The 27401-nt window shown below is 43.7% G+C and overlaps 1 protein-coding gene across 4 annotated transcripts in view; it reads left to right on the top strand.

The window, feature by feature from the left end:
- Positions 1 to 27401, top strand: part of ZBTB3 (zinc finger and BTB domain containing 3) — a 99031-nt gene that overhangs the window by 53897 nt on the left and 17733 nt on the right. For 2 of the 4 annotated variants that reach the window (XM_069207071.1, XM_069207069.1), the window contains exon 2: positions 19144 to 19328. The exons of the other annotated variants lie outside the window; for them this stretch is intronic. The gene's annotated coding sequence lies outside the window, so the exon portion shown is untranslated. The remainder of the gene's footprint in view (positions 1 to 19143; positions 19329 to 27401) is intronic. 4 annotated transcript variants of the gene reach the window in all.

Raw genomic sequence — 27401 nt, 5'->3', positions numbered from 1 at the left:
GGGTTGGACAACCGCTTCCATTCCGACAGCTGTTGCTAGGTAACGTAGGAGTACTTGGTGGTTGATGGTGCTGGATGCTGCAGAGCAGTCTAGTGTAATATGTTGCCTTTTATCCACAGGATTTAGTTTGCGGTAATCATGCCACCATGATTCACAAACAGTAATATCAAAGATCAGTGTTTGGTGTCAGATACCCGCACATTCATATCTATTCATTCTTGCCCACTCATCTGTTTGGTGTCTTTATACAAACCATAAATTCATTATTTCTTGAGACATTTAAGAAACGCAGATCATGAGATTTTTACAATTCTAAAACGTGTGTGCTGTTTCGGCCCCTCTTCCATCTAACAAGGCACTGCTGTCATAAGTACAATTTTCTGGTAGCATGCAGTGAGCAGTCCCTCTCCATCAAGTTGCCTCCACTTCAACACTATAGTCTGCTACAATATTCTAATCTTAAATTTGCCAAGTATCTCTTTGTATTCAGTGGCTATTGAACCACAGTAGACTTCCTGTGGATTTGAAGTGACAAAGTATAGGTCCAAAACACCATTGTTTATTCAGAACTGTTGCACTAATGGACAGCATTGAGGGGTGTGCCAGAGGTCTCTACTGTATATCAAGCATTTTGTTCTTGCATTGTACCCCATGAAGAACAGTCTTGCTCCTGTATACTATGCCCATAAACATGTTTCCAGCGTGTTACTCTCAGTTTGACACTAATTGCTATTTACATTTGGTACATCAAGGAATACCTACACAGTTGTGTGGCCTAGGGGCTCGAGTTGGTGCTTTGAAACTTGGAGATCCAAGTTCAAATTCAAGCCTCAGCGCTAGACTCAACGTCATGTATTTCTCGGCAAAATCCTGTCCATAAATGTGTGTAAAAATATTTGTGTAATCCCCCATAATGGGACATTATTTAAGCTGTATAATGCTGAAGCTTTATCTGGAATAACTGCCTCTGTCTCCGAGATGGCCACTTCTGTACAATTGTTCTCTATGCCTGTCAGGCTGGTTTGTGCCTGTTTATCCTTCAGTCGGAATTCAGCCCCCTCCATTCAGACCCCAGCCATTCCATTATTGCTTTATTCTTTCATGTTCTGCCAGCTATGCAAGATAGCCAGATTATCACATCTTTTCGTTCATTCACGTCCTGCTGGGTACCCTAGTCCCGTCCCACTGGGGAATTATAACCTTTTGAGGGCACCTGTTGTAAATCTTAACCCAGTGACCGTAGATCAGAGGTCTTCAAACTGTGGTGTGCGCGGGAGGGGGGGGGGAGCTCCACAGAAAGATTTTCCCTTACATTCCGACGTCCTAAGTACGTTTACTAAGGTTTCTTCTCTGGGATCCTTTCCATCGCAAACAGGATTCTCTCTGGAGGAAGCAGTCAGAGTAGACAGTCACTGTGTGGAAGCATCAATTCTGACGTTCCCAAGGAAAAGCTCACGAATCATGCTACCATAAAAAAAATAAAGGATAAAAACAAACTGCTTTGCAGGGAGAGCGGCTCTTCTTCCCTACCTCCCCCCCTCATTGCTGCTGCCTTTCACTTTCCTTGCTCTCCTTGCTCGTGTCTTTTACATTGTTCTGTGCGCTGCAGGCTAGACATCTACTGTAAAGCTACTCGCAGATACATTTAAACATTTTTCTGCAGGATAGCCAAATATAAATTTAATTTTTCTTCTTGGCATGACAGTCGTACAGACATTCTCACTCAACAGGCATTCACACTCTCAGACAAGCAGACATTCATTCACACTTAAACACAAACCTAGGAAATGGGAGAGTTCCCAGGGCTGTTCACATATTTGAAAAAAAGGAAGGCTGAGGAAAATTTGGTGGTTTTATATGGAAGGGAAAGGAATATTTGTGACTCAGGATGTAATATCCAGAAATATATGCCCCCGCTGGTCCTTTCAGGTTGCAGCCACACTGCAAATATACAAATTATGGGTCACATTAAAAGTTTAAATTCTGGAATCACCTCTGTTGCTCAAGGCCCAGGTGATGCTGTCTTTGCTGAGAATCTCTTTCTAAGGCAGAGAAATATCCTGATAACCAGACAAAAAGGAACCATTAAATAAAAATAAGCGGAAAATGATAGATCGCTTTGAGGTCTTTCACAAGGCATAACTCCCCGTACAAATGTTGATGAGCTAGTGTCCTTGCACTTTGCTGCCAAGAGACCGCAGTTGAGAGTCTCATCTGTGTGAGTCCTGGCGTTTCAGCAAACAGCAGTTTGGATTCTGCAAATTTGCTAACATGCAGGCGTTTTCTGAGCCTTACACAAAATTACATTTTAGCGTTTTTCATAATATTTCCCATAATAAGAATGTGTTTTTAGGCCATTTGTTGCAGCTTAGCACGCCCTCTGTTTATTTGTGACCGTGTTGTCACGTAGCCACCTGCGAGAGCCTTCATGCAGATCCGGCCTTTTAAACTCTGAAAATTGCTGTATATTGCTATCCCAGTTCTAATTAAGGAAGGCATTGTAATTGCTTGCACCAGGGGCCATGGCATCTATACCGCTTTTGCAGGAAAATACAAAACAAACATTGCATTGGGAGTTTCATTTGAGTTGTATCTTACGAGCAAAGACATTTCCCAGTGAATGATTTGTTTGCCAAGGTCTGCCAACATTCTGCTTGTTCGCTGGATCGGTCTTCATGGTATTAGATGTGGACCTGAAAGGTGGGGGTACATGCACTGACCGTGTAGCGGTTTTCAATCAAAAGAAAGTTCCCCATCAAAAGATGTTGCATGAGTTCTGCAGTTTTGGGCCGGATTTACAACTCACAAAACTTAAATTTACAAAACACTAAATGTTGTTTCACTGTTTTGAAAATGATTTGTCAGATACCACCTGGGGTTAAAATAGTTGTCAAGGTTGCTGAATCCCAACTTCCCGAAATTTTAGTGATGGGAGCCCGACTCCTACAGAAACATTGTTGGTGGGGGGGGCTTGGCCTAAAAAAGTTTGAAGACCTCTGCCATAGATACATATCAGACAGTTTTGGATTATCAGAACGGGTGATGATCTCTTTTGTTTTGAATTAATCTGTGAATTTAGGGGCTTTAAATCTGGTTATTCGTTTATTCCCCCACTCAGACCCTCTCATCTGAGCCAAGTAATCCCCAAAATGTTGACACCTTTTTGAAAGTAGATAGTTTGGTTCCACTCTAAAACTGAGGAACAGAGCTTTTTATTCAGTCCAAAGCACTGGGCCCTGTACTCCAATAGATCTTGCTAGTAAATGGTCTTTGCTTTTGATGATCAGGGGTTTCCTGTGGGAAATTGGGTCAGATGTACTAACGTTCTAGTTGCAAAAAAAGTTCCAAATTGCACACCAGCATTTTGTGACTAGTAAATTGATTTTGCTGAGTGATGTACGTTGTAATAGGTTTGTAAAAAGGTGATTCAGAAGGGGTTGCAGAACGACCAGCCTAATGAACATTCATCAAGCAGGTTGCAATTGCGACTTTCTCCAATAAGATCCCTTCGCCAGGATGGTGGCCTGCAAAGAATTGCAGACCACCATTGCTTTTAATGTGTGTGTTTTTTTTTAAATCATCATTGTGAGGGATGGCAGTGGCCTCCTGCCTACTCCCCATGAAGCTGCCACCATGATTCACAAATGGGAAGAAGTCGAAAGGAATCAATATCACCCCAACTTGAATGTCTTTTACTTTTCAGAGGTTTGCAACCGGAATTATGGTCACAAACCGTTGTTATATAGGATACTGATTCGGAATTTGGAAGGTACACCCATAACCTGCTCCTTCTCAATTGCAAATCGAAAGCCATTTCTAAAGACATTGTGCGATTTGGAAAAACTCTTCCAAATCATTAAATGGATTTAGTGTATTAGAAAACTTTTTTTAACAGTCACAAACCTTCTGATTTAGCGAATCGCGGGTTTGCGTCCATTAAAAAACTTAGGGCCAGATGTACCAAAGGATTTTTCCCATTCTGCGTCAATGGGGAAATGTGTTCGTACATATGGCCCTTAGTGCCTCTGGCCCATTTGCCTGCAAGTATCAGCACATTTGCCCTTAGAACACAGATTGTATGAACCTTAATGTGTGAAAGCTGCTGCACTTATCCAGACCCCGTGGTCTATTTGGCCTAGTGTTACTTTGAATTGTATCCTGACACCAGTTGAGTGTTCTGTGCACCTTACTTCAGTTGAAGGTCAGCGTAACTGCTTAGTTTTGTACAAGTGTAGTAGTCAGTCTGAGCTTATTGAGGAGTCTCCTATGGACCACATTGCTATGTTCCAACCTGGCCCTAGTCATATGGCAGCACTGATCAACCACCACCCGCATGGCTTTTTAGGACCGTTAGCGTTCTGCAGAACCACGTCAAATGGATATAGGTACTTTAAACAACCACATTTAATTAGGTGATGAATATTAGTTCATACTCAATAGATTCTTTTGAGGTATAAGCGGCTATCCTGCATTCAGGTCTTACTCCACTTACAGCTGCAGTACAAGTTGCAGATTGCATCTTTTTGAAAAAGGACACATGGTAAGAAAGTGAGTCATGGGATGCCCCCCTGTAGAACTATTTCAAACATTCCACAAATGACTATGATGCTGTGGTTTATACGAAGTCAGAAATGTGATTAGAATACATTCTGCTTTGTGTACATGTTAGTCATAAGTTTGAGTACGGCAACATAAAAATGCCTTCGGATTCTTGTGAGTATTGAAGATGAGTATGTTTACTATAAACCTCTACTACTACACAGACAAATCATTTTTACTCTTTTGAAATTTCTATTACTTTTTTTCTAAAAATTGTGGTAAATGGACTTGTTTCAAAACCTTATCATCGGTATTGCTCTCACTGAGTGATAAATCAGGTTTGTAAACTCAGATTTTGTAGTATTGATTGCATCCAGTCAAATGCTATACTTTTAATTACAGTCTTTCTTTTTCGTTAGTGCTTTGTAGTAGAATATCCTGCTTTATTATATCATTTTCTGTGGATAACTCAAGGAGGATTGTTTCTGTTAGTAGGTCTTGCTTTAGGTGGCCACAGGAGAGCTTGATTCATGCTTGAATAAGCAACAACTAAGTAGGGTCTGTTATAGGATATAGCCTCATGATTACCAAATTTTGCGTCAATTTCTTTTATTAGCAGTCAGTTTAGAACCCATGTCACAATGTCGTGGGAAAGTATACACAAAAGTGATGGACAGAAAGCTTGGATTAATCTCAGCCACTGGTGATTATTAGGGCCGCATGTCAGTCTATTGTTATTTTGCACACAAGCAACCTAGGATGGAGATGTAGATGTAGATGTCCTGTGCACAGAGTCCTGGAACCAAGCTATACCTGACTGATGAGCCCTTACAAGAGTGAAACCGGTCCTAGGTTGTAATTGTTCTGGTTCGGGGAGGACCTGGCCTGGGAGTTCAGGCTTCATTGTTTCCACTGGAGCAGGGTCAAGAATGTTTTTTTTATTGCTGGGTCAAAACTGAGGTGGCATTGTGTGCAAAATAACGAAGGACTGGGATGCGGCCCGAGTAATTACCAGTGGGCGAGATTAATTCAAGCATTCCATCCATCACTTTGTGTGTAGTTTACAATATACTGGGGGTCAAATTGTTTCCTGCTAATCTGCAGATGTTACAGAAATAGGTCTGCTTGCGACACCCTTTTGTAATGGATTGGAGGGCTGTGATAGTTTTGCTTTTCCCTGTGTGACATGTTCTATAAACAAAGAGATTTTGAACGGTGATACCTTTGGCACCATTTGATGAATTTGCACAAAATATACTCTAAATTAGTAAAAGTGGCCAAAGTCTGGCATGCCTTTTATTTTTTTTTTTATTTTTTTTTTTTGCACATCTCTGCAGGGGAAAGAAATTAAGGGCAGGGTTAGTAAACATGCATTTCCCATTTGAGTTCCCATACAAACATTTGCTCTCCTCTACAATAAAAATGATAACTTGAGTAACATCAAAATTGGCATTAAAGTAGAACTTCACTCAAAGCATGCCTTTATGATTTGGTGTAAATCTGTTCAGTAGTTTTTGAGTTATCATTTCATAAATGTGAAATTTATAAGGATCTTTGCTGTTTAAACCTGTAAGTTAGATGCTCCTGAGATCTGTCAACCAAATAGGAATTTTTAAGAAATATGAAGGGTTTCAGTTATTTTTAGGTCGTGTGCGCAAGTGCTTTGACTTGTTGTAAGTATTGTGGGCTTTTAACCATGCCCACCTCATGCCATCACTTTTATCTGTTAGTGGGCTTGCCTTTCAAAAATCTCTTGATGTAATTGGTAGTTGATTTACATCTGTTCTGCCTTGGGGCAAATTTGTTACTGCCTTGCCTTGCAGACTGACCCTTTTACGTGGATAATGCACGATTACCAATATACTTCAGCGTGGGTGAACTATTTTTTTTCTTTTGTCTCTCCCCTTTGCGCTCCATGGCCCTCACAATGCGAACAGCGCAAACTCCTTTAGCGGTATTAGAGCGCTGGTCACTTAGTTCACCCTGTTACCTAGTCAGTCATTCCTTGTGGCTCTCCCCTTCACTCTCCACAGCTTTCCCAAAAACATATAATTGATAAATGCTTTACTAAGAAACACAGAAATCGGCAATGTGGCTCTCCCGGCACAGAGGGAGAGCCAGTACTACAATATTTATTGCACTCGGGAAAAGTCGCCCCTTAATGCTTTGCAAGCATTCTTTTTCAAAACCTTTTTGCCCATAACGCAGCCTGCGGTGGTCCTAGGACAGTGGGTCCACCACCAAAACGTTCAGCATGATGCACTCTAAGTTAGCAGGGACCCCAAAATAATAACCCATCCCAACATTCAGTTCCTTTTTGAGCTCTCTTATGACTGGAACTTTTTCTTTTACAGTGTAAAGTAGTTTGTGTTCTAAGGGCCTTAGTATTTCAGTATGCCCGCTAGGCCTGAAAATGTATCCGGCACTACAGCTTTTAGGGGCTAAATATATAGTTGCACTGCATTACTTTCTGCCATTTTGTTTTCATGTGGTTATGCCCTCTGGGGTCTAAATATATGGTTACATGACCATGCTTCTTACAAATGATATTTTTATTGTGGTGTCCTCTAGGGGTTGTTCTGAGCATTACAGTCCGCATACTACAATATTTGCAGCACTTCGTCATCCCATAATGCTTTGCAGGGCATTATTTTACCAAACATGTTTGCTCATAACAGCCTCTGGTGGTCCTAGGGCAATGGGACCACCTTCACAGTGTTCACCACAACCTGCTCTTTCTGTCTATATCATCTATGAGTCCCCGCACTAGGTTAGTGGGGACCCCAAAATAATAACTCCTTCCTCCATCCAGTGTGTTTTTAATCTCTCTCATGGCTGGAACTTTTGTTTTACAGCTGAGAGTAGTTTGTGTTTTGAGGGTCTTGTTTGTAATAATATTGCAGTAGGGCTGCTAACACTGAAAATGTGTAATGCACTGCGCTCTCTAGAGGCTAAAGATATGGTCATGCTGCAGTACTTTCAGTCATTTTCTTTTCATGTGGTTATGGCTTCTAGGATCCGAATATTTGGTGACATGGCCATGTTTCTTACATATGCTATTTTCATTGTGGTGTCTTTTAGGGGCTGTTCTGAGCATTACAGTCTAATACTAAACATTTATATGATAATTGTATTTGTTTTATTAATCGCTCCGTATTACAGTTATGACCATGATTCAGGCCCAGCTATGACCATGATTCAGGCCATTTTAACATCGGTATTATACTATGACTGTTTGAACACCCTTGACATGTTTGGATGACCATTCTAGTCTATTTTTCTTATTACTCCTCTGTGTCTGTCTTGTTTTGGGAATTGTGTTAGCCATCCAGCAACTCTGATGATGGGGGGGTGAAAGTGGTATTCTATTGGAATTAGCACATAAATTAGGATGCTAAATGGCAACATTTTCATTTTTAGCTGCAGATAAAGGAAGAAGGTAAATGGAAGTGCTTTAGTTATATGCAGGGCCACTGGAATTATGTGGCAGGAAAAGACCAAATTATGAGGCAGGGTTTACCAATTTATGTGGCAAGAAAAGTCCAGGTATAAATTTACAACGCCAATAGCTCTAACTCAAGCAAATGTGAGACCCGTTGCATTGCAAATGCTTATTATTTACAGCATCTTAAAACGTGCACATTTGCCAAAGCTCATGATTTTCTTTCTGTGGGACAAAAAAAAAGACAAACAAAAAGGGGGAATAAATTGACAATTTTTAGGCCCCAAATGATAGTACACAAGAGAAGTGCACAACTGGCAGACAGTAAACCGTCAAATTCACAAAAAATCGCCATCACTCTGCCACCGTAATGTCATAAGAAGTGCATTTCAGTGAATTCACGTTTCCAACACACTCAAAAAAAGAGGAAGGAATGACGGGCAGACAAAGTGAGGGCTGTACAGCCATCACTTGATGCACATAGCCAAAGGCAGTGTGGGCTAACTGCACAGTTTGGATGCAGGTTCGCCCAAAAGGCTCAGTCTTATGCCAACCACTGGTGTCGATGGCCTAAGACTTATGCAGCCGAGGTTGGCCCCAGCCATGCAAGTGAAAGGTTATAGTTTTAAAAACACACGTTCACTGAGAAACCGAAGTTACACATTAGTTACGGTTCAGGGAACAGAACAAATACAATTTGCTCTTACCGTATGCACTCTACACCCCTGCATTTAAACAGACACTTTTCGCGCCTGGTAAACCGCTTTCTTTTCTTGTGCGAGGCATAGTATCCTTTGTTCATTTCATGCCATAAATATCGGGGGGGTTTTTTTGTTCCCATTTCATGCCATAAATTTCAGGGGTGTGTTATTTGTTTAGCCCATAACTAAACCTTTTTCTGTGAAATTGGAGAGAGAGAGAGAGAGTGTGTGTGTGTGTGTGTGTGTGTGTGTGTGTGTGTGTGTGTGTGTGTGTGTGTGTGTGTGTATATATATATATATATATATATATATATATATATATATATATCCATACCGTGTAATATATTTATTGTCCCGGGGTTTGGGGTGTAGTCCATTACTCACAAGGGGCCAAGTCTGCAGTAAGTCATTATGGCCCTCTCCCTCAACAGTGGTTGTAAATAGCAAATCCTCTCTGTGCACCTGCATGTATGGTTTATGCCCTGGCATATTTTCATGTGTATTTGTGTTACCAAATATATTTAACTAAAATCGATTAAATGTATGGTAAAATCAGACTTGAAAGATATTATGATTATTAAGGGAGTTGTTTTTCTTTGTAAAGCAATTATTTAATTCAGACTGTGAGGCAGTAAATGTGTTATCCTCCCATCACCATTCTGTGCGGTTCCATCACTTGCATTTAACCTGTGGATTGCAGTAATAAATGTGTGAATAACTGTTAGTACAGTTGCTCTAAATAACCAGCTAAGGGGCCTTGTTTAGTTTTTCTTATAAATATTCATATATTGATACTGTTATTATTATATGTTCAGGATGTTCGTTAAGTTTTGATATGTTATCTCTTTTAATTCCCCTAACACTGGGACCTGCTTCAGAATACAACTTTAAAGCACCTTGTTAAGACAATAATGTTTCTGTTTGGTACATTACATAATGACGGAAATCGGACATGGCAAATGATGCAGCCTGTCTAGAAACGACAAATGTGTAAACAATACTGTAATCAAATTGTTTATATGAACTGAACAACCGTCAGGATTTATTTGTAATAAATATGGATTCTATTGAATTGTAAGTATACACATTACACACAATATGGTTGTTTACTCGTAGTTTACATATATAAAGGCACATGATATTATTTAACAAAGGTTTTCAGAAATAAGGTCAAATATAAATACATGGTAGAATTCAATCTGTTTTAATTCCAAGTAGAGAGGCTTTTTTATAAAAGTCGAAGCCTCCCAGACAGCGCAGCTGCCTGGTTTGCTAACAACATCTTGGGGACATTCGGAAAGCTTCCCTGGGAATGCATTCCACCCGTTGCTTACCATTGTCTTTTCAGTTTTTAACTCACATTTTCTTGCTTTCTATTTGCTGGCTGTAACTGTTTTAGGTTCTCCTGCTTGAGTTCCTCCCTTCCCTTGCCCAAACCTTATTTACAGTATCTTTCCAAGTGCTCCCTTACTGTATACAGGGCTTTAAATCTTGTTCTTATCTTGTCACATTTGCTGTGCAGTGAAAGACAGAGGTCAAATGTCAGACTCCGTCTTCCAAGGGACTTTGGTGTTTGCTTTTATTTCACTGACTTCAAAGTGAGAGGATTTATGTGACAGTCATGCTGGTTACTGGTGGTAATTCCGAAGTGTGGTGGAAACAAATATTTTAATACCATCAAAGCAAATCAATATACTGTTATGACATTTCCACACATTATAGTTTGCGTGCTGCATACTGTTATCAGTAAAACTCTGTGCAAATGTAATGGCCATTTTATTTGAGGATGTGTTGTCTGTAATGGCAGTGCGCTACTAACCTTGCAGATTCCACTTTATGCCCCTCTACTCCGCACCACTGCACTCTACTCTGCGCCACTCACACTATGCCACTCCACACTGTGTCACTGCACCATACTGCATAATTCCAGTCTACGCCTCTCTACTCTGCATTACTCTGTGGCAGTGCCCTCTACCCCGTAAGAATTTGGGTATACTATAAGACATGTCTTTGGGGCCTTATCGCAGTACACTCTCATATACTGTCAGGTACATTTACTTAACCTAAAGTTCAACCCTGGGTAGCTGTAGCTGCAAGCAGTAAGGCTTAGCATATGAACAATGTGTAAAGCTTTTAACAGCACCAAACATTGAGATTAGAAAGCAACAACAACCGAAAGAGAGAAGACACCAATTTATAAAAATAGATAATATTTTTATGAATTTTTAGAGACCTTGAGGAATAAAATCTACCAAAAGGGTTCCAGAGATACATATTTTAGAGTATATATTCGCTTTTAAAGGGAACCACTAGCAAGCATTTGTCAACAAAAACTTTGGAAGCCTCTGAAAAGTTTGAAAACAGTTGGTTCAGCTACCCTCGCCCAGGTTGGGTGACCACTCCTGGCACGACAGAGGTCTAGGGGGCCATAATGGACACTTAGGACAGTTATCTGCCACCAGAGCGTTTTTGAAGTAAAATCCAACCTTTACAGGACAAGTGGCATAGATGACATTGTAGTGATCCTGATGTGGAGGGATGCAGGCAAAAAAAAGCTCAAAGGATGCTCCGGTTGAGGTGTGGTCGACAAGCTCTTTGTGGGTGCTCCTCAGTTTACAGGGCAAGTGGGGCAAACTTGGCCACAGAGATCAGGGCACCTCGAAGTCCTCCTCGTTGCACAGCAGGCCAGCCGATGCTGGGCTACAGGTCAGTCTGCACTGTGGTTGGGGCGAAATCCTTAAGAGGGGGCCAGTGACTCTTGGGTGCGACAATTCAGGACTTGGATAGCACTCCCGGGTCAGGCAGACTCCGGTGCAACTTTTGCTGTCTCTGATTTGTTCTCATGGGTGCCCGGTGACTGGGTAGTGGCAGAACGTCTGTGGTGACTACCAACTTGTCAGTTTTGGCAGCTTCAGCTCTTGTGTCCCTTGATCTGGTTCCAGATCATCCGACTGATCCTTGGAGTCAATGCTTTAATCTGGGGCCAGAATCAATTTTTCCCCGAGTCAGTGACCACATGCAACAGTCCAAACATTGCTAGCCCAAAGTGCAGCAGGTGCAGTCCATCTGATGGTGTAGCCCCTCTTTGTGCAGGCCCAAGGGCAGCGAGGCAGTACGTCTTCGGTCCTCTCTGGGTCTATTGTGATCTGAGGGCCAGGGTGCGATATTTATCCCAGCAAAGTGCCCTGAGGTCATTAGCCAATGGGCTACTGGATCCCTTCCTACTGAGTGATTACGTTCCTGTGATGTGTGGCATCTGGCTATCCCAGAGTGCTACAACCATGGCCCTTTCAAGATGGCACGACCCTTCCTCCGTCGTTAGGAGCTTGTTAGCCCACCCCAGCGGTTTGGTTAAAAGAGGGCTACTTGCCCACAGTAGAACCAGTTTGGGGACAAGTTTTCCCTCCTTGACCCTGTATCCATTGTGCAGGAACAGGCATCCTGATCAGGGTTGTTGGCGCTACTTCCCTCACAAAGGAGGCTTCACCAATGCACTCTACACCACTTTACTCAAAAACAATGTACTCTACATCAATCTACTCTGCACCACTGCACTCTATCTCGCTATACTCTACAACACTTTGCTGCTGCACTATACACCATTATACTCTACGTCACTGTTCTCTACGCCACTCTATTTTGCACCACTCTACTTCACTGCACTCTACGCCACTATACTATACACCATTGCACTCTACGACAGTTTACTCTGCAACACTGCACTCTCTTCCACTGAACTCTACACCACTCTATTCTATAATACTGCACTCTACTTCACTGCAGTATACTCTGCACCACTCTTCTCTATGCCCCACTATACCAGTGCACTCTATTCTACTCCATGGCACTGAACTGTACCCTGCACCACTCCAGGCCACTCCACTCCATGCCAATCTATTCTAATCTTCACTGCACTCTTCGCCACTGCACTCTACACCCCTCCACAACCCTGCACTCTATGCCAAAGCACTCTACTCTGTACCACTCAACACCAGTGCACGCTACGCCATCCATTCCACACCACTCTACTCTGCACCATTGCACTCTACCCCTCACCATTGCAAATTACCATGCACCATTCCACTCACCCCAACTTCACTCTAATCTGAAACAATCTACTCTGCACCACTCCGTGCCCTCCACTCTGCACCACGTCATGTCGCTGCACTCTACTGTAACCACTGCACTCTGTGCCAATGCACTTTACACCACTTAACTGAAGAATAATGTATGTTACGCCAATCTACTCTGCACCACTCCAATCTGCGCCACTATACTCTACTCTGCAACACTCTGTGCCACTGCACTATACACCATTGTACTCTGCGCCACTCTACTCCACTCAACTCCACTATACACCACTGAACTCTACTATAGTCTAATCTGCAACACTGCACTCTCTGCCACTGTTCTCTATACTACTGCACTCCAAGTCACTACAGTATACTCTGCACCACTCTTCTCTACACCACTCTGTACCACTGCAGTCTACCCTGCGCCACTCCACTCTATGCCACTGCACTCTACGCCAATCCATTCTAATCTACTCTGCACGACTGCATTGTACGTCACTATACTGTACTCTGCAATACTATACACCACTGCACTCTGACAGTCTACTCTGTAACACTGCACTCTCTTCCACTGAACTCTATGCCACTCTACTCTATACTACTGCACTCTATTCCATTGCAGTATACTCTGCCCCACTCTTCTCTTTGCCACTCTTTACCAATGCACTCTATGCTACTATGCTCAATGCCACTTCATGGCACTGCACTCTACCCTGCACCACTCCACACTGCACTCTACGCCAATCCACTCCAATGTACTCTGCACCTCTGCACTCTGATACTGCATCACACAGCACTCTACTTACTATATGCCACCGCACTCTGAGCCACTATATTCCACTCTGCCCTCTTCCTCTTCATGCCACTTCTTTCAACGTCCCTGCACTCTATGCCAGTGCACTGTACACCACTTTACTCAAACCCAATACACTCTGTCACTGCATTGTACGCCCATATGCACTAAACTATGACACTCTGTGCCACTACACTCTACGCCATTCTATTCTACCCTTAGCCACTATACTCAAATCTACTGCTCTCTGCACTACTTTACTCTGCGCCACTCTACGCCATGCCACTGCACTATAAGCTGCTCTACGCTACACCACTGCACTCTACGACCCCCTACTCTGCAATAGTATGCTCTACAACACTCTACTCTGCAACACTGTACTCTGCTCTGCGCCTCTACACCACTTACCTCTGCAGTACTCTACTCCATTCTTTGGCACTGCATTCCAAGCCACCCTTTGTCACTACACTCTAAGCCACTCAACACCTATGCACTGCCAATGAACCCTGTGCCACTCTACTCTGCGCCACTGCCCTCTAACCTGCACCACTCCAAACGCATGTGCACCATTCCACTCTACGCCACTTCACACTACTCTGAAACAGTCTACTCTGCACCATTCTGCGCCATCCTATTCTTTACCACTCTACTCTAATCACTGCACTCTATGCCTGTGCACTCTGCCCCACTTTACTCGTAAGCAGTGCACTCTACACCAATCCACTCTGCACTCTACGCCATAGTACTCTTCTCTGTAACACTCTATGCCATTGCAGTCTATACCATTGTACTCTACACCACTGCACTCTACGGCACTCTGTTCTTTGCTACTACACTCTATGCCACTGTATTCCACTCTGTACTAGTCCTCTGAATGCCAGTGCACTCCACACCACTTTACTCAAAACCAGTAGACTCCATGCTACTGTATTGTATGCCACTATACACTAATCTGCAACACTCTACGGCAGTGCACTCTACACCACTGCACACCATGCCACCGCAGTCTGTGCCACGCTATTCTACTCTGCACCACTGTACTTTATGCTACTGCTCCCTAAGCCTACTCTGCATCACTGTACTTTACGACACTCTACCCTGCAACACTGCACTGTGCACCACTCTACTTTGCGCCACTGCACTCTATTCCACTGCACCATTACACCACTGCACCCTAGGACACTTTAATCTGCACCACTGTACTCTGTGCCACTGCACTCTAAGCCACTCTCTTCTACTCTTCTCTACTCTACATCACTTCTCTCTATGCCACTTTGCTCGACACCACTGCACTCTAACCTGCACCAGTCCACTATGATGTGCACCATTCTACTCTGCCACTTCACTCTACTCTAAATCAATCTACTGTGTACTACCCCATGCCATTTTACTCTACTCTGTACCACTCTACACTGCTACTCTATTCTAACCACTGCGCTCTAGGCCAATGCACTCTTCCCCACTTTACTCAAGAACAATGCACTCTATGCCACTGCACCTTATGACGATCTGCTCTTCACCATTGCATTGTACACACTATATTTTACTCTGCAACACTCTATGCCACTGCACTCTACACCACTCTGGTCCACTGTGCACCACTGCACTCTATGCCATTGCTCTCCGTGCCTTTCTACTCTGCACCCCTCAAGCCCACTGCACTCTACTATACACCACTACACTCTGTCACTGAACTCTATGCCACTGATGTCTACTCTGCACCACTCTATGCCAATGCACTCTGTCCTCACGCTGTACACCACTACACTCTGCACCACTGCACTTTGTACCAATCCGCTCTAATCTACTCTGCATCATTGCACTCTGATACTGCACTCTACTCAGTGCCAGTGCACTCTACACTACTATATTCCACTCTTTCTATGCCACTGCACTCTTCACTAGCGAACTCTGCTACTTTATTCTACTCTGAGCCACTGTACTCTACACCACTGCTCTCTACACCACTTCACTCTGCACCGCTCTACTTTACACCACTGCACTCTGTACCACTGAACACTGACACTCTACTCCGCGCCACTGCACTCTATGCCAATGCACCACTCTACTCCACTGTGCTCTGTACCACTCTACTCTAAACCACTGCACTCTACCCAATGTCCTCTGTACCACTTTACTCAAAACCAAGGCATTCTGTGCCACTACACCAACTACTCTGTAAATACTGCACTTTACGCCACTCTACTCTGCAATACTTTGTGCCACTGCACTCTATGCCACTCTGCTCCATTGCGCTGTGTCACTACATTATAGGCCACTCTATTCTACTCTGCACCACTGTACGGTACACCACTGCTCTCTACAGCACTTTACTCTGCAACATTCTACACCACTGTTCTCTACGCCAGTGCAGTCTACACCACTGCACTCTACGATGCTCTACTCTGCAAGACTGCACTCTCCACCACTGAATTATCTGCTTTTCTGCACCACTGCACTCTACTCTGCAACACTCATCTCTACTCAAATGAATTCTATGCTAGTACACTATGCCACTCTAATGTACTTTGCACCACTGAACTCTACGCAGCTCTATGCCACTGCACCCTATGCTACGCTAGTCAACCTGCGCCACTCCACACTGCACTACTCTACTCTGTGCCATTGCACTCTACGCCACTAAAGTCTACACTGCACCACTCCACTCGACTGTGCGCCACTCTACTTTATGCCACTGCACTCTATGCCAATGCTCTACTCCACTTTACTCAAAAACTATGTACTCTATGCCAATCTACTCTGCACCACTGTACTTTATGCCACTTCACTCTAGAACACTCTACTCCCTTCTATGCCACTCTACGACACTACTCCATTCTACTTCGTTTTGCATAACTCCTTCTACGTCACTCCATTTTACTCCTCCTTATTTTACAACACACTTCTCCACTCTTCCACCAGTCTAGTACTCCACACCAAGCCAGTCTGACACTCTATGCCACTCCACTCTATGACACTACTCCACTCTGACACTACTCCACTCTATGACACTACTCCACTCTGACAATCTACTCCTCTCTCCACCACTCTACAACAATGTATGCCACTCTACTCTGACACTCTACCCCTCTCAACTCTACAACACTCTACTCCACTCTACGCCCTTGCACTTGACAACACTATACTCCCTCCAAGACACGCTGCAGCACTATGCCACTCCACTACATGGCACTCCCCGCTACTCAACTCTACCCCACTCCATAAAACCCCACTCTACTTCATGCCACTCTACTTTACAACATGGCACTCCATGACACTTTTCTTTACTCCACTAACTTTTAGCTATGCTGAACATCTGCCATGCTAATGCATGACATGGCTGAAACATATTGGCAAAACCAATAGCTCTTGTGTAGGCGAGACCTAATGGCTTTGCGTTGTTTAACTAGGTTTCACTTAGCAAAAAGCACAAGCTGTTTGTGTGTGAAAATACTTATCACAGAGCCTGTCTTAATTAGCATTACCTTATTGTTGCTTTCATTTACGTGCTTTTTATTTACCAGCAGGGGTGTGGAATTTTATCAAATATCTACTTGTCCATGGGACAGGTTGCTTCATAAATGTATTTGTCCTGTAGTCCTGTAAAAAAAAAATCTACTTGTTCCTTTGGTGCCATATAGTGCAGTGACAAATTATGGCCACAATCTCATTACATGAGAGCTCTTATAATAGCTTCTCTGATTATTCTAGGGCGCATACTATTGTAGAGTTTGAATACTAGCATTTCCTTTATTTTGGCACCTTTCAGCAGATCTACATCCTGAGGCTATTGATAGGGGTAAGCAGTAGTTCTAAGGTTGGAATGCCCTTTTAGACTGTGTAAATTTAACAACATGCATGTTTTAGGTTTCACCAGCTCTTCTGTAATATTTTCCCATACAGAGAAAGGTTGGAAATTTACTCCTGACAAGGACAGAAGTAAAACTACTTCCCTAATTGGGAAAAAGTGGTTGAAGGGAAAGAGAACTTGTAAAAGCTCAACAGAATTTCACATGAGCAAATCTACATATGCATATTTACGCATGCTAAAAAGCAGTTCACAAATATTTTCTAGGAGTACGTTTTCTTGGCCTACTTCTGTAAATTCTTGTGAATTCATGAGTGCCCTAAACCTGTACTAAAGCAAGAACATATACTATGTGTACACTTTTGTGACTGTCTTTAAGAACTGGACCCCTCATTAGTTGTCCAAAACTTTTTGTTTTTATTGAAATTATATCTTTCTCTGTTTATTGACTGATTTCACTTTGAGTGACAGCATTCTACTCTTTCAGAAGGAGCATATTGGCACATAAAGTAGATTTGTTCAGTGTTCTGAACTACTGTGGCGAGGTGTGCTTTTTGAGACCAAAAATATTTTTGCTTTTTGACCATGTTTGTTATGATGGTGAGGGCCCGGCAGCTCCCACAACAATAAAGTTTTACAAAACAACAACTCAAACCAAGAAAAGCATTGGCAAAACCAAAAGTTTAATCACAGTCAGGCCTATTGGCTTAGCCAATGCTTGTTTATTTTCATGTTTCCCATAATCGTTTTTGGAACTGGTTACACTGATCTGTCCATTATGAATATTTTTTAGAAATACTGTCACGCATCAACGCATTTTACCGGATGATGTGTCAAAGAAATGGTACCTACATTTCACAGCTGTTTTAGCAAAACACATTTTATTTTTAAAGCAAAGACTCACCAATGTTGCTTTCAAGCTTCTGCAAATAGTTGCCTCAAACAACAGAGCATGCTGGGGGCACTATATGTAGCCTCATATTATCAAACTTTGAAATGTGTGTATACATTTTTTTTTTTTTTTTTACTGGAACCACTGTCACTAGTGTAGTCCGAGCTTGCAACATTTTCTTAGAGTGCTCACCCTAATAATAAAGACTTTGCATTAGTGAACTATAAAAGCAGGTTCGAACATCACTAACAAATGGACAGAAATATTACCTTATGTGCGGACAGCGCTCTTTCCTGATCCATAATGTGATACTGGCAGCCAAAGGGTTTGTTCTGCAGGGGACTGGGACTACTTGTCCCAAGGACAAAATAGACTTGGCAACTTTTTGTCCTCGACCCCAAACAATATGTCCTGGGCATCGGTCTATAGGAATTCCACTTCCCTGACCAGCATGCGTGGGCTTTCTTTCCTCTCCTTTTGTTTGTCCCTCACCTTGAGAAAAGCCTCATTACATGTGTTGTTCCACTGCATATTTTTCTGTCAGTACTTTTATCTTGTTGGTTATCATTCCATGACAGTGCATGTGCTTTTACAGCTGTCTGTCTTGTGTATTACTTTTCCCTCCTCTGCCGCTGTTAGTGTTGCTCTCTCTGGACTGTGCTGCTCCCCGGCATCCTCCGTGTTGTGCTTGTCCTTGTGTGCTTCTCCCCCACTCCCTTTGCTGCTTTCTCGCCTGTGTGCTTCTCATCCCACCCAGCCCCCAAGAGAAATGAGAACACAGAATTCTATTTCAAACAGAACAAAGTTATCAGATTTTGGTTCGCGACAGATCTGCTTTTATACCGTGATCAAATGTAACACTGATATCACAAGAGAACCATTTTTTACTTTGTAGATAGACAATTACAGTGTGCTCCAGCACTGCTGACCCACCCTTGGAATTGAGAACAGAAAGCAGAAACCTAATAACAAAAAATGTTGAAGAACATAAACGTCCTAGTATATTAAAGAAAACATGCTCTTAAATTATGGAATGATAATCACAGTGATGAATATTAAATCAGTGAGCTCAACAAATAGGTAAGATCATATACATTTGACAAAGAAGTAACAATGTTTTATCTTTCGTTTAATTGAATATTTTGACATCTTTTATGAATTGGGCAATAATAACTCTTAACAGAATATTACGGTTACAGCTACTTTTATCTACAGGTGGAGAGAAGTGTTCTTCCATTGAGTTTAATGTTAGAAATTAAATGTAGAAATCTGGTTTCAGCTATTTTGTGTAAGGATGTCCGTATCAGTGCATGCAAAATGAAAGGAAAATTAAATAATCTGTGTGTGTCTGTCAATATTAATATATATATATGTTCGTAGCATGTGTGGTTGTAGATAAACATGCTTTGCATGCTTCTTCCACCTAGAATTGGGTACAGACATTGCAACTTGTTTCTCTTCAAATAAGCTGCTGGTCTAGGGATGCTGTGTGACGGCTCCCTTAATCCAACATTTGCATGGACAGCAACTCCACCTTAAATTGTGTTTTTGTGCTATCAGGTTCAGCAAGTTCATCAACAATGCTGCAAACAAATGCTTACAGGGATGCATATATGGATGCCATTGTTGAGTTCCGGGGGCCATGATACACAAGAGTCAAGCTCTCTAGCTTTTTATACCATGTGCATCTGCATAAATGGTGCATGCCGTGGCGTTTATCATATGTACTCGTTTAACAAAAGGTATTTAACCAAAAATAGGATGCAATGGGGTTAAATTTAGTAAAACCACTTTGAAGAGACCTCTTGATTTTTAGGAGAGTTGTCTTTATACAGGTAATCTGTAGGGCAATAAAATGTTTCTCATTAATGTTGCTGTTCTATGGTGATAAACTCAAATTTGGACTGTAGTAATAAATGTATGAATTCACACTCCGTACAGTTGCTGTGAATTACATGGTTTTGGGATGCATTTATTTTCATTTCAATGGCGCAAATAATTTTAAATATATATGTATATGTATTTACCCCCTGTGGCAATTACCACTGGGTAGTAGGTCTGCATTTCCATAGGAAAAGCATTTTGTCTTTTTCTAATAACTTTGGTGCTGTTTGATGAATCTTAATTAAACCTTCCACAAAAAGTCACATCCACCTTTATGGAAAGTTCAGGGGTGATCCCCTAAGCAGAGGAGGCCAAGAAAAAAAAAAGGGATCCAGAAAGCGTGTTTTCCCCATTATTTTTTCCAGTGAAAAATTGAACTGCGATACCACAAAAACTGCTGAATGTAATTACACCAAATTTGGCAGAAAACTAGATCTTGGTTCAGAAAGAGAGCTTTTTGTGATTTGGTGTAAGTCCATTCAATAGTTTTTGATAAATTAATATTCATAAACTTTGTATATTTCACACAGGAGCTGACAGAACCCTTGATAAGATAGATCTAATTGGTTGCCACCACATTAACAAGGATCTTGTGGCAGCCATTTCAGGACTCAGGGACTCAGTCCTCCGTCTCACAAAAACGTTATGAAAACTGTTGCACCTGGCCCTTTTTGCAGGGTCATCCCCAGTCTTTTTGCCTCCTTCCTTCTAATTTTTCTGACCAGTTTTTGTTGGCTTTAGGACTCTGGGCACTTTACCACTGCTAAAACAGTGTTGAAGTGCATATGCTCGCTGTGTAAATTGTACTGTTGATTGGTTTATCCATGGTTGGCATATTTGATTTACTGGTAAGTCCCTAGTAAATTGCACTAGAGGTGCCCAGGGCCTGTAGATCAAATGCTACTAGTGGGCCTGCAGCACTGGGTGTGCCACCCACATTAGTAGCTCTGTAAACATGGCTCAGACCTGCCACTGCAGTGTCTGTGTGTGCAGTTTTAAACTGCCAATTAGGCCTTGGCAAGTGTCCCCACTTGCCAGGCCTAAACCTTCCCTTTTACTACACGTCCGGCACCCCTAAGGTAGGCCCTAGGTAGCCCCAGATGCAGGGTGCAGTGTATGTTTAAGGTAGAACATATTTACTATTTGTGTTTTATATGTCCTAACAGTGACATACTGCCAAATTTGGTTTTCACTGTGCAAGGCCTCTCTCTCTCATAGGTTAACATGGGGGCTACATTTAAATATCCTTAAAGCGCAGATTCCCTTTGAGAGAAGATAAAAATGTAGAGTTTGGGGTCTCTGAACTCACAATTTAAAAATACATCTTTTAGTGAAGTTGGCATTTAAATTGTCTGTTTGAAAATGCAACTTTTAGAAAGTAGGCATTTTCTTGCTTAAACCATTTTGTGACTCTACCTGTTTGTGGATTCCCTGTCTGGGTCAGTTTGACAGTTGGGCTGTTTTGCACCTCTCTAGACAGACACAAAGGGGGCAGGGATGTAGCCTGCATATCCTGATGAGCCATGTGCGCTAGAGGGGAGGGAGGAGTGGTCGTTCACACCTGAAAGGACTGTGCCTGCCCTCACACAATGCAGTCTCCGACCCCCTGTTGTGTGTCTGGGGCCTGGCCTTGCCTGGCCAAGGAAGAATCTCACAAACACTTGAGACTTTGCTTTGAAGTTTGCCAAATTCAAAGGCAGAAAGGGGTATAAGAGGAACACCCAAAACCCCAGACTTTTAGAATCTTTCTGGAATCAAGAGGAACCTCTGCCAAGGAGAAGAGCTGGAGGGGGAGTACTGTCCCTTTGCTGTGCTGCTTTGCTGGACTGGCCTGCAGTTGCTGCTTCTGCCGGAAAAGAGTGCAAAGGGTGAACTTTGCTGTGTGCCCTGCTTGAGAAAAGTCTCCTAGAGCTTCCCTCCTGTTGAAAGTTTCAGGGACACCAAAGACTTCAGTTTCCTTGACCTGCAGCAATGGGAACTGTGTGTTTTGTGCTGTTCAAGAGGAGAAATCACTGCACTGCCGCCAATGACGCCGCTGACCTGCACCGTGACCTGCTGACACCGCACAGAGTCGCGTTGCCCCACTTCGCACCGCAACCCTGGTCTCACCAACGCTGTCATCAGATGACTTCACCGAACCGCTGCTCGCACCGTGACCTGTTGGCCCTGCACTCCAGCATCCCCTGCTCACACTGCAGCCTGGGCCTCCCCGACGACAACGTTCCTGCTGACCCCGGCGCTGCTGCCTGCACCGTAGCCTGTGGATTCCACTCGTGAGGAGCACGAAGCACCGTCCTGTCCCTGACCGCAGCCACTGTCCACTGACGCCAGCACCATTGACTCCCGTGTCATCACCAGGCATCTCTGCCTACACCTTGGCCTGTGGATGCCGCTCGTGCGGGTCACGAAGCACCGTCCTGTTTCGTACCGCTGGCTTGGGCGTACTGACGACAGCGCATCTGAAACAACAACACCACGTCGCATCGTCCCACTTCGCACTGCAGCCCCTACGCCATCCACGCCAGTGCTCCTGACTTCTTCAGCCCGGAGTTCAATCTGCAACAGGTGTGACTTCAAGGGCCCGACTCTGGAAGTGACACTGCAACGTCAGCGACGCCGCTCTCCACGGGGGATCACGATGCCCTACAAATCCAAGGTACTGTTTGCGGGTCTTCCTGACACCATAGCTAGCCTGCGACGCTGCGGCCGGCCTGAAGTGTTGGTTTTGTTGATCACGACGCCGTGATAGCCCTAGGTGGAGCTGTCGACTTCAAGGAACTGTATTTTTGAGATAAATCTTACAAAATTCATATCTTTAGCATTGTATGTTGGATTTGTCTTGTTTTGGTCTTGTTTTACACAGATAAATATTGGCTATTTTTCTAAAACTGGTGTGGTGTCCTTTTGTAGTGTTTTCACTGTATTACTGTGTGTTCTGTGCAAATGCTTTACACATTGCTTCTGGGATAAGCGTGACTGCTCGTGCCAAGCTACCAAGGGGGTGAGCAGGGGTTATCTGAGCGGGTATCTCCCTTCTCCTGACTAGAGTGAGGGTCCCTACTTGGACAGGGTGCAAACCAACTGCAAACTAGAGACCCTATTTCTAACAAAAACATATTCCTACCATGCCTCCTTCTGGGGCCTCAACAGGGAGGGATCTCCAGGGCCCTTTCGTGACTCGGGAGGGGGTAGCTACATGCCTCCCTCCCATTAATAATCAAGCATTGGCAGAGCCAATAGGTCTTGCCTATACGAGAGCTACTGACTTTGGCAGTGTGTTTTGCCATGCTGTTCTCCGGTGTGGCTGCTGTTCAGCATGGCTAAAAGTTAGAGGTGTGGAATGTCAGAGTGGAGTGGGGAAATAGTGTCGTAGAGTGGACTTGTTAGCATGTCCTAGAGCTAAGTGGAGGGGAGTATGGTTCATTGGCAGAGTGTGTCATGGAATGGGGAGGAAAAGGAGGGAGTAGATTGAGGTAGTGGGGAGGATTGGAGTAGAGTGGGGTGGATTTGTGTGGGGTGAATTGGATTGCAGTGGCTGGATTGAAATGGGGGGAGGGTGGATTTGATTGGAATGGGTTAGATTGGATTGGAGCAGGTGGTTTGGAGTGATATGGCTGATGTGTATATGAGTGGGGTGGACTAAATTGGATGAAAGTATATTGGAATGGAGTGGGCTGAATTGGAGTGGGGTAGATTGGATGGGAGTGGGCTAGACTGAACTGGGGTTGGGTGGGTTGGATTGGAATAGACTGGTGAATTGATGTGAGTGGAGTGGAGTGGATTTAAGTGGGGTGGGTAGATTGGATTGGGGTGTGGCGGGATGGATTGGACTGGTGTTGATTGGAGTGGGGTGTGTTGGATTGGAGTATGGTGAGGGTGGATTGGGTTGGGTTGGGGTGTGGTGGACTGGAGTGCAGTAGGATGGATTGACTGGATTGGAGTGCAGTAGACTGGGAGGGGTGGATTGGATTGAGGTAGAGTAGGGTGGGGTGGGTTGGGGTGAGGCGGATTAAATTGAGGTGAAGTGTTTTGGAGTGGGGTACATTGGACTGGGCTTGATTAGGGTGGATTGGATTGGTGTGGGCTGGACTGAATTGTAGTGGGGTAGATTTTGGTGGATTGGAGTGGATTGGGATGGAGTGGGGTGATTTGGAGTGGGGAAGATTGTTTTGAATTGGAGTGGGACAGGTTGGGATTGGAGTGGGGCAGGGTGGAGTGGAGCAGGTTGTTTCTTATTAAAGTGGGCATATTGGAGAGGAACAGATTGAAATGATTTGGAGAAGGGTACATTGAAATGAATTGGAGTGGTTTGGATTGTTTTGAATTGGAATGGGGCAGATTGTTTAGCATTGGAGTAGGCAGATTTGAGTGTGATAGATTGTTTTCGATTAGAGTGGGGCAGATTGTTTTGGATTAAAGTGGGACAGATTGGAGTGGGGCAGATTGTTTTGGATTGGAGTGCAGCAGATTGCACTGGGGTAGATTGTTTTGAATTGGGGCAGATTGTTTTGGATTGAAGTGGGGCAGATTGTTTTGGATTGAAGTGAGGCGGATTTGAGTGGGGCACATTGTTTTGAATTGGAGTGCAGCGGATTGCATTTAGGCAGATTGTTTTGAATTGGGGCAGATTGGACTGGGGCACAATTGTTTTGGATTGCAGAGGGGCAGATTGAAGCGTGGCAGATTGTTTTGGACTGGAGTGCAGTAGACTGCAGTGGGGCAGATTGTTTTGGATTCAAGTGGGGTAGATTGTTTTGGAGTGGTGCAGATTGTTTTGGATTGGGGTGGGACATATTGTTTTGGACTGGAGTGGGCATGTTGTTTTGGATCGTAGTGGGGCAGATTGTTTTGGAGTGGTGCACATTGTTTTGGATTGGAGTGAGGGGAACTGGAGTGGGGCAGATTAAATTGGGATGGGTTGGGAGTATTGGAGTGGATTGGAATGGGTGAGTGGTTTGGATTGGGGTGGATTGGATTGAGTGGGGTGGATTGGTGTGGTTTGAGGTGAGGTGGGGCCGAGTGGGGTTGATTAGAGTATTCTGCACAATTATGTTAAAGCATCATTTCAGAAACTACACATAATCAAGAAACAATATTGCTTTTCAATATTTAGAACAAAATAATAGTTTTTTTTAGAACAGCTCCCACAAGCAAAAACCAAAGAAAACATGAGTGCAAAGTGATAAAGGATGACTTGGCAAAATAAAAGAAAGTTTGCTATTAAACAAAATACAACTTTGCAATTTTTTTTTGTCCTGCTGCGTACGGTTTTGCCAGTCACAAGCCTTCTGTTTGCAGGGCACTAGAAGTTAAAAAGAACAAAATAGTACCTCAGTCACGTCAGAGCAGCAGACTGGCACTGATTAAGTTGAATCAGTCAGTGCTTGGTCCCTGCTTCACACAGAAGATTGGAAATGATGCGTAGACTGCAGTGAGAAATTATGAGGATTCAAAGAAGAGTGCCACGCAAGCCAACAAATGGTAAGTGACAGAAGGGATCCAAGCCCTTTACTGTGCACAACAGTGTCCCAAAGCGAAACTCGCAAGCTCGACCCTAAAGAGGAATCTACTACAGGGAATGGGGTCCTTGGGGCTATGAAATGATATAACTTGTTCTCATGCCATACACTGCTAATTATCTCCCATATTGCATCATTCACGCATGACATGTTCTTTGACATCATTGATAATATCACTGCAACATCTGAAATTATATAATTGATGACAACACTGTGCACAGCAGGGGCGCAAGTTATAGTTACTTTAGGGCACAAATTAGTTACTTGACATAAGTATAATTGGTGAATTTCAACGGGTCTGTTTGCCTGAAACTGTTTTAACTGACATTTTCACCTACATATAACAACTTTAATCTTTGTTTTATTTCTTGCTTAAATTTCCCACTGAAATTGAAAGGGAATGGGGTATGTGCTAACATGCAGTAAGAACATTACATTCTCTCTGGAAGCAATAGGAATATGGACAGATTTTTAAAAGGCTGTTGTTGACTTTCTGTACTGAGACTGAATCAGTATGTGTTTGGTGCTGTTCCTAATGGTGAGAGGGAGGTAGGCAGGCACCTGGGCCATCCTAATTGACTTTGATCATCTGGCTTTATCATAGTCATGCCTTGGGGGTAGGGTTGTTGAGGGATGTGGGGTTTTCTTTCTGTCCAGTACCATAGTTTTCTGATGGATACAACTACCTGTGGATTCCTCACCTAATGAATACTCCTATTGCGCCAGCATTCTACGGAAATCTTCTTCCTAGCTTCTGCACGTCGACGAGGACGTCACAACTGCCCATGCGACGCCGTCTGACGTCATACAGGCAATAACAGGTCATCGCCGACGTGCCGACGTCAGTTCCCTTTTTTCCTTGCCATTCGAAACGGTTATCTTCGAGGGAGCTACTGTTGCTGTATTGACAGTTACAGTTTGTTTTTTGGCAATTTTTTACTTTGCGAGATTACAATGTCGCAAAGGAAGTCAGGATTCAAGCCCTGCCGTGAGTGTGGTGGCAAAATGTCAGTAACGGACCCACATTCTGACTGTTTGTGGTGTCTTAGTTCCGACCATGATGTTGATAAGTGTGATTCTTGTCAACATATGAATCCTAAAGCCCTGAAAGAGCGTGAGGCCAAGCTTTTTCTTGCGAAGTCGAAAAAGAAGGAGAAGAGACATCATCGAAAATCGTCGTCACCGAAGTCTCATCGGCGTCATCGGGACTCCCGGCGTCGTCGAGATTCACGGGGCCGGTCGAGTAGGGAGAGGTCTCGGTCGAGGTCTCCGGCTCGACGTCAGAAGACTTGGGAAGCCAGTCCCACTGTCACTCCCCAGCCGATGACGCCGTTACCATCTCCGGCTTCACTGACTTCACCCATGTCATCGGGCCATCCTCCTTCTGTGTTTGAGGTTCCGCAGCCTCAGATGTTTTCTCCGTCCTTGCAGACGTCGAGGTCGGTGTCGCCTTCGAAGCAGGCACCCCAGTACCTGGCTTTCCCGGCCCCTGGAGCTGACAGTACCGCATTCCTGAATGCAATGTTTTCCATCTTCCAGCAGATGGCTCCAGGTGGTGGACCGGCTGGTCCTTCGGGCCCTTTGGCCTTCAACATGGGTGCTCCAGCTCCACTTCGACCGGCACCCTTTATGCCCTTTCACCCCCTAGGGAACGTGGGCTCGGCGCCGGGATCGGCTCCGGTAGCTTCGGCTCCTGAGGCTTCGGCTCCTACGGCTTCGGCTCCTGCGGCTTCGATTTTTCAGCCAGTGA

This window comes from Pleurodeles waltl, chromosome 9 (genome assembly GCF_031143425.1).
Source record: "Pleurodeles waltl isolate 20211129_DDA chromosome 9, aPleWal1.hap1.20221129, whole genome shotgun sequence".
NCBI lineage: Eukaryota > Metazoa > Chordata > Amphibia > Caudata > Salamandridae > Pleurodeles > Pleurodeles waltl.
The sequence above is the reverse complement of the archived record's forward strand: the minus strand, read 5'-3'. Positions and strand labels throughout refer to the sequence as shown.